Below are 8,767 nucleotides of genomic sequence, written 5' to 3'. Positions count from 1 at the left end.
ATGAGGGGGGGGGGGTGTGGTTAAATTGGCTAGGATTGAAATAATAAAGGGCTGTTTGTTAAATAGCCAATTTTCCCTCTTTTAATTTTAATAAAATAGTTTAAAAAAGATTTTAAAACAAATTAAAGGTACTGGACTAATTAATATCGTATAAATATTAATCTAAAAATACTGGAAATGATTTTACAATTGTAAAATGCTGCTAATCGTAAAAATAGGCTATAATTGCAACTATATTCAACTTAGCTTTAAAAATACCAAACAAATGCCTAAAAATTATGCAAAAATTATCTTAATTATATCTTGGTGTAAATATGAGAATAAAAATAGGTTAATCACAAAAAGGATAATTTTTTGGGACAATTATTGGTTTTGTACTGCTAAAATGGACAATAAATTGCTTTTAAAAACTTTAAAAATAAGGGAAAATACCAAAATTCTTGGGCATGCTTATATATGAATGTACATGCTATTTTGAGACTATTTTGAGTATACAAAAATATATGGGGAAAATTGGGTATCAACAGCTGCACCTCTTTACCCGGAAGGATGAAAGAGTTGTCGGGTAAAGATATGATGGCCAATTTTGACCGAATGAAACGATTTGAAGAATTTTGACCGAGCTCTGGTTCCTGAGCTGCCTACATATCCCTGGTCTTACAGGAATCAGGCCATATGTAGTTCCGTCGGCGGAAGGTGCCGATGGAGATTTTGAAAGACGGACACGATATTCAGGTTGGGAAGGATGGTCAAGGATTGATAGGCTGCGGGAACCGGAGCGGGATCGATTCTGCTGTGACGGCCATTGCTGGCCGGTGTACCTGCAAGTGAGCAATGCAAACATATGTTGTGCGCAAATTTAAACGCGATGCAAGTTCCCATTGGACCATGAAATGCTCGTCTTTGGACGGCTAGGATGACGTCCTCAGACCATAACGTCCTGGGCCATGAAGCGTATAATAAAGGATTCGCAGGCTATGAAATGATGTTCTCGAGCTATGAGGATGATGCCTCCGAACCGTGATGCCTTTGAATAATGATATGCAAAAGATAAAGAAGGGGGTCCTCAGGCCATGGCATGACGTTCTCGGGCTATGAAAAATGGTGCCTCTAAACAATGACGCCTTTGGACAATTTGGCGATCTTTCAGCCCATGAAACACTTAAATGAAGCGGCGATATTTCAGCCGTGCAAAAATGTAAATACAAATGACGATCTTTCAGTCGATACAGGATGAAGTGGCAATATTTCAGCCGATGCAGAATTTAAATAAAGGTGGCGTTATTTCAGCCGATGTAGAGTGTAAATATAAATGGCGATGTTTCAGCCGATGTGAGATTTAAATAACGGTTTGGCGATCTTTCAGCCATGCGGATGGAGGTAGAGCTAAACCTCGGAAGGCAGAATGGTAGCCTTATGCAATGCAGAAGAATGCAGATGGAGACAATGCTTAGCCTCGGAAGGCAGAATAGTAGCCTTATGCAATGTAGAAGAATGCAGATGGAGACAATGCTTAGTCTCGGAAGGCAGAATGGTAGCCTTATGCAATGCAAAATGTAGATGGAGACAATGCTTAGTCTCGGAAGGCAGAAAAGTAGCCTTATGCAGTGCAAAAATGCAGATGGAGACAGAGCTTAGTCTCGGTAGGCAGAAAGGTAGCCTTATGCAGTGCAAAAATGCAGATGGAGACAAAGCTTAGTCTCGGAAGGCAGAAAGGTAGCCTTATGCAGTGAAAAAAATGCAGATGGAGACAATGCTTAGTCTCGGAAGGCAGAAAGATAGCCATATGCAATGCAGAGGTAAAAGGTGAATAGTAACGAAAGCTCTTAGCTGATAGATGATAGCTGATAGCTGATTGCGTCGCAGTGGCTGCTAGGGATGTCATGTGCGGATAGCGCTTGTAAGTAAGTGATGATTCTGAGAGTTGTATTCCTGCAAAAGTATGAGTATGTAATCGTATATGATGATTTTATGTCTTGGGGTGCCTGCATTCAAAGAAAAATTGTGAGTTTTGTAAAGGGGGAAGGTTAGTTCGTCCTCCCATGGACTTCGCTTGTCCTATTCGGCTCTTGCTTTCATTGGGGGTAGCATCGCTAAACAAAGCAATTTTGATAGTAGCTATGCATGATTTAGTAAAGAATATGATGTAACTACACAATTTAAAAATGATTTTCTCTTAGATGAACCGACGACTGCGACGCGGTTCAAGACATTGCAACCTCCCTTTTCGGAATTTTGAGGGTCCTCCTCAAAATTCTGCCCCAGTTTACTGGTCTGGTGCTTCTGACGGCTGCGCGCGATGACCGGCTGAAAATCAACTTCGGAATTTTGAGGGTCCTCCTCAAAATTCTGCCCCAGTTTCCAATATCGGGGGAAAATGAAGATTTTATTGAATTGTGACCGAACCCATAAGGCTGCCTACGTATCCCCTCTTAAACGGGAATCAGGTCAGACGTAGTTCAAATTACATCATAAAGAAAATCATAAGTGCTACACATAGTATCGCTTGACTGCATCTGAATTGATCGGCTTTGGCAAAACTTCCCCGTCCATTTCTGCAAGTATGAGGGCTCCTCCTATTAAAACCCAGTGAACCATGTATGGACCCTGCCAGTTGGGAGAGAATTTTCCTTTGGCTTCATCCTGGTGCGGAAAGATTTTCTTCAATACCAGTTGTCCTGGTGTGAACTGTCTCGACTTGACTCTTTTGCTGAAGGCTCTGGACATCCTGTTTTGATACAATTGACCATGGAAAACTGCATTCATTCTCTTTCCGTCTATAAGGGATAACTGCTCGTAGCGACTCTTTACCCATTCTGCGTCATCAAGTTCAGCTTCTTGTATAATCCTCAAGGAGGGAATCTCTACTTCGGCGGGGATGACTGCCTCTGTACCATAAACCAACATGTAAGGAGTTGCCCCGGTTGATGTGCGAACTGTGGTGCGGTATCCCAATAAGGCGAATGATAACTTCTCGTGCCACTGATTATGCTTTTCTATCATCTTCCTTAGTATCTTCTTGATGTTCTTATTGGCCGCTTCTACAGCTCCATTCATCTGAGGTTTGTAGGCTGTAGAGTTCTTGTGTTTGATTTTGAATGTTTCACACATGGCTTTCATCAAGTCACAGTTGAGATTGGAACCGTTGTCAGTAATGATCGACTCTGGGATGCCGAATCGACAAACGATGCGGTCGCGGACAAAATCTACCACAACCTTCTTGGTTACTGCTTTATATGATGCTGCTTCAACCCATTTGGTGAAATAATCAATGGCCACTAGAATGAACCTGTGCCCGTTTGATGCGGCCGGCTCGACAGGTCTGATGAAATCCATTCCCCAAGCGGCGAACGGCCATGGCGAGCTTGTTGCATTAAGCTCATTTGGAGGCACTTTTATCATATCCGCATGTATCTGACATCGATGGCATTTTCGGACATACTGGATGCAGTCTGTTTCCATAGTCATCCAAAAATATCCTGCTGGGAGTATTTTCTTTGCTAAGACGAAACCATTCATATGTGGACCGCAGGTCCCTGCGTGAACTTCTTCTAATAAGGTGGATGCGTCCTTTGCTTCGACACACCTTAGCAATCCCAAATCGAGAGTCCTCCTATACAGGATTCCTCCGCTGTGAAAGAAGTGATTGGATAACCTTCGCAGAGTGCGCTTCTGAATAGCATTTGCAAGCTCTGGATATTTTCCTTCGGCCAAGAATTCCTTGATGTCGTGAAACCAAGGCTTTCCATCCGCTTCTTCTTCGACATGAGCACATTAAGCTGGCTGATCATGAATTTTCACCAGGATAGGATCAATGAAGTTCTTATCTGGATGCTGTATCATGGATGATAGGGTGGCCAATGCATCGGCAAACTCATTTTGGATCCTGGGAACGTGTCGGAACTCTATCTTTACGAACCTTTTCCTCAACTCTTGTACATGATGAAAATACGGGAGTATCTTGGAGTTCTTGGTCGCCCATTCTTCTCGGACCTGATGTATAAGCAAATCCGAATCTCCAATCACTAGCAACTCTTGGACGTTCATGTCAATAGCCATCTTGAGCCCTAAGATGCAGGCTTCATACTCGGCCATATTGTTGGTGCACGGGAACCTGAGCTTGGTGGATACCGGATAATGCTGGCCGGTTTTTGATACTAGGACTGCTCCTATGCCAACTCCCTTGAAATTTGCTGCTCCGTCGAAAAACATCCTCTAACCGTCATAGGATTCTGCAATGTCCTCTCCTATGAAGGATACCTCTTCATCAGGAAAATACGTCTTCAGAGGCTTGTATTCTCCGTCCATGGGATTTTCGGCAAGATGATCTGCCAGTGCCTGTCCTTTGATTGCCTTCTGAGTCACATAAACGATGTCGAATTCACTCAACAGGATTTGCCACTTGGCTAGTTTGCCAGTGGGCATGGGCTTGTGAAAGATATATTTTAGCGGATCCATTCTTGATATGAGGTAAGTGGTATAGGCACAGAAATAATGCCTCAACTTTTGAGCTACCCAAGTCAGAGCACAACAGGTGCGTTCTAATAGAGAGTAACGGGCCTCGTATGGAGTGAACTTCTTGCTGAGGTAATAGATGGCTTTCTCCTTTCTCCCCGTTTCGTCGTGTTGCCCAGAACACAACCGAATGCTCCATCCAATACTGCAAGGTAGAGCAACAGCGGTGTGCCCGGTTCAGGAAGAACTAGAACTGACGGCGTTGATAGGTATTCCTTGATTCTGTCGAAGGCTTTCTGACAATCATCGGTCCATTTAGTAGTGGCATCTTTCTTCAACATCTTAAAGATGGGCTCACAAATGACAGTGGATTGAGCTATGAACCGGGTGATGTAGTTGAGTCTCCCCAAGAAACTCATGACCTCTTTCTTATTCTTTGGCGGCGGAAATTCTTGAATTGACTTAACCTTTGATGGATCCAGCTCTATTCCTCGGCGACTTACGATGAACCCAAGCAACTTTCCAGCAGGAACCCCGAATACGCACTTGGCGGGATTTAGTTTCAGATTGTACCTCCTCAGCCTGTTGAAAAATTTCCTCAGATCTTCCATGTGGTTTGTGGCTCTCTTGGATTTGATGATGGCATCGTCTACATACACCTCGATTTCCTTGTGTACCATGTCATGAAAAATAGTAGTCATGGCCCTCATGTAGGTGGCCCCGGCATTCTTTAACCCGAACGGCATCATCTTGTAACGATACATCCCCTATGGCGTGATAAAAGCCGTTTTCTCAGCGTATTCCTCATCCATCCATATTTGATGATACCCAGCAAAACAATCGACAAATGACTGCAGCTCGTGCATTGGCGCAGTTGTCAATCAGAATATGTATGTTTGGCAAGGGGAAGTCGTCTTTCGGACTGGCCCGGTTGAGGTCTCGGTAGTCGACACAGACTCTGACCTTCCCGTCCTTCTTCGGCACCTGCACAATGTTGGCTAACTATGTTGGATACTCTACTACCCTGAGGACCTTGGCTTTGACCTGCTTGGTGACTTCTTCCTTGATTTTCAAACTCATGTCAGGCTTGAACTTCCTGTGCTTCTGTTTTACCGGCGGACATGCTGGATCCGTTGGCAATTTGTGGGCTACAATACATGTGCTGAGACCAGTAATATCATCATACGACTAGGCGAATATGTCCTCATATTCCCTTAGAAACTCTGTGTATTTTTCCTTTTCTGATGGTGACAGATGAACACTGATGCACGTTTCCTTGACATTCTCTGTATCCCCTAAAATGATAACCTCAGTTTCGTCCAAGTTAGACTTAGGCCTATTCTCAAAGTTCTCAACTTCTTTAACAACCTCTTCTGGTATATCATCCTCTTCTGAGTCTATATCCGTTTGTTGCGTTGTCTCATTGCAAGTCACAATCGTCGGTTCATCAAGATAAGTAATAGTAGTGTGTAAATAAAGTAAACGATAGAAAAATAATAAGCGCTTTGATATAAGAAACTGAAATGCTTTGATAAACTTCATAATTGTTTTGAACATTGGAGCTCTTATTTTCGAAAATAAAATTCGGAATGAAAATCAACTAGCAAAAAATAAAGATGATGCATGGTGCTTTGTTCAGCCTTGCTACCCCGAAGCTTTCCGGGCCGTGGTGGTTCTGATGGACCAATTATTGAGGCGCGCTCCTCGGCTCACAGCTTGTATGGAAAGGCCTTCCTCTCCTTCCTCCTCAAAAATGACACAGCAGTCCATATTGTCGTCTTCCAAAAACAGATTCCTCATTGCTGTCAGTGCTTCCTCTTCTTCTGACCCATATATGACATCTGGTGGCTGGAAAGTCTGCTCCAGGCGAGGTATCGGATGCTCCAGTAGATAGTAGGGACTGCGCCATCATGGCGACCATTGGTTGAACTCCTCCCAAGTGTATTCATACCCAAACCGAAAGTGGTACCATGTTTCTTAAGCTTGATGGGTTTGGCGATTCCCTGGAGGTTCTTATCGAGCCCCTTGCCAGGTTCATATCCGCTCCAATTCAGTATACTTTCGATCTTACCATCCCACTACTTATCCTTTTCTACGGCGCTGACTCGCTCAATATGATGGTAGGTTTCTCCGCATATCTTCCTTCTTCCTCCGATCGCGGGGATAGTCTGGCGACTGTATTTGGGATTACTACCGTCGCCATGAATAATCACCTCTTGGTGATTCCACTCGAACTTCACTGCCTAATGCAGGGTTGATGCTACAGCTCCAGCGGCGTGAATCCAGGGTCGTCCCAATAGCAAGTTGTAAGATGCTGGGATGTCTATTACTTGAAAATCAACATCGAACCAAGTCGGTCCCATTTGCAGACACAAACTGATTTCCCCAATAGTGGACCTTTGGGAGCCATCAAAACCTTTGACGTTGATGGCCCCATCCTTGATCTCATGCAGGCTCTTTCCCAATGTTCTGAGAGTAACCAATGGACAAATGTTGAGGCTGGACCCTCCGTCAATCAGAATCCTGGTGATGAAATAGTCTTCACATTGCACAGTGATGTGCAATGCTTTGTTGTGGCTTAGCCCTTCCGGTGGCAGCTCATCTTCGTGGAAAGTGATTTTGTGGCTCTCCAATACTTTCCCTACCATGTTTCCCATTTCTCCTCCAGTTATGTTGCTGGGCACATATGCTTCGCCTTAGCACTTCATCAAGGCGTTCTTATGTGCATCGGAGCTTTGTAGCAGAGCTAGGATGGAGATCTGTGTTGGCATCTTGTTCAACTGATCGATGACTGAGTACTCCTTTGCTTGTATCTTCCTCCAGAGGTCATCAGGAGGAGTTTTGATGGATCGTTCAGAGGCCTGCTTACTTGATTCAACCAAATGTTCCGGAGTATAAACCCTGCCAGTTCGGGTCATACCCTGTGCTGCAATTGTTTCTCCAGATTTGGTTTTCCCTTTCCTTCTCGCCTCGGCGGTGTAATCCCAAGGAATGGCCTTCGTATGGAATGGTGCTATGGTTGATATTGATACAGGAATGGGTACCCTTGTTTTGGGAGGTAACGCGGCAACTTCAAATGGCACAGGTGCTTTCGGGGATCCAAACTCAACCTCAATTGGTCCTGGCGCCTTGGCGGAAGATGGTGCTTCAAGATCGAGCGGCACGGACATGTTTACTTCAGTATCCCCAAAGGGCTGGATCTGGACTACAATCGGATTAAGAGTGACTGTTGGTTTCTTTGGATCGTCACCCTCCGCAATCAATCCAATCGACCCTTTGGGGTCCCAATCATCTTCTATTTCTATCATATGAACGCCTCCCCCTTTGAGGTCAGGCAGAGGGTTGTTGCGGACGTTCGGAGCAGGCTCCTTTGCTACAATGGTTTTGTTGTCAATCAAGGCCTGAATCTTGTCCTTTAGGGAGCGGCACTCATCAATGGTATGACCCTTCATGCCGGAATGGTATGCATAGGTTTTGTTCGGGTTGACCCATTGGGAAGGATTTTTTGGAGTTATGGCGCGGATAGGGGTGACGTAACCAACAGCTTTGAGCCTTTCATACAGCTGGTCGATTGGTTCGGCGATGGCGGTGTATTGCTTGGGAGGTCTACGGTCGAAGTTAGGGCGTGGTCTAGGGAAGTTTTGGCGGGTGGGAGGTGACTGATAGTGAGAGGGCTGAGCATTATAGGCTTGGTAGGCGGGTGCGGGTTGGGAATATCTTGGTGAGGTAGGTTGATATGTGGGAGGTGGAGATGATTGGTAAGTAGGTGGTGGAGCTTGGTAGGAAGGAGGGGGTGCTTGGTAATTAGGGGTAGGTTGATATGTGAGAGGAGATACTAGGTAGGTTTGGTATTTTATTGGGGATTTTATTCTCTGTGCAACCATCACGGCACTCACATCCTTTTTCTTGGACGTGCCACCAGACTGTAGAGCCTTGTTGGTAGCCTGCAATGCCTCAAAATTAGTGACCATACCACTTTTAATGCCTTCCTCGATCCTTTCCCCTAGCTTGATGATGTCGGAGAATTTCTGGCCTTCAATCAGCATCAACCTCTCATAATATTGTGGGTCCTGAGCTCGGACGAAAAACCTGTTCATCTGTTCTTCTTCTAAGGCCGGCCTGACCTTAGCCGCTTCTGATCTCCAACGAGTAGCATACTCGCAGAATGACTCTGTAGGTTTCTTCTTCAAATTCTGGATATAGAATACATCTGGCGCATTCTCCATATTGAATCTGAACCTGTCCATGAAATCGGACGCCATACCTACCCATCTTGTCCACTTCTTGGGGTCTTGGCTAATGTACCAAGATA

This window comes from Nicotiana attenuata, chromosome 1 (assembly GCF_001879085.1).
Source record: "Nicotiana attenuata strain UT chromosome 1, NIATTr2, whole genome shotgun sequence".
NCBI lineage: Eukaryota > Viridiplantae > Streptophyta > Magnoliopsida > Solanales > Solanaceae > Nicotiana > Nicotiana attenuata.
Note: the sequence above shows the minus strand (reverse complement) of the source record.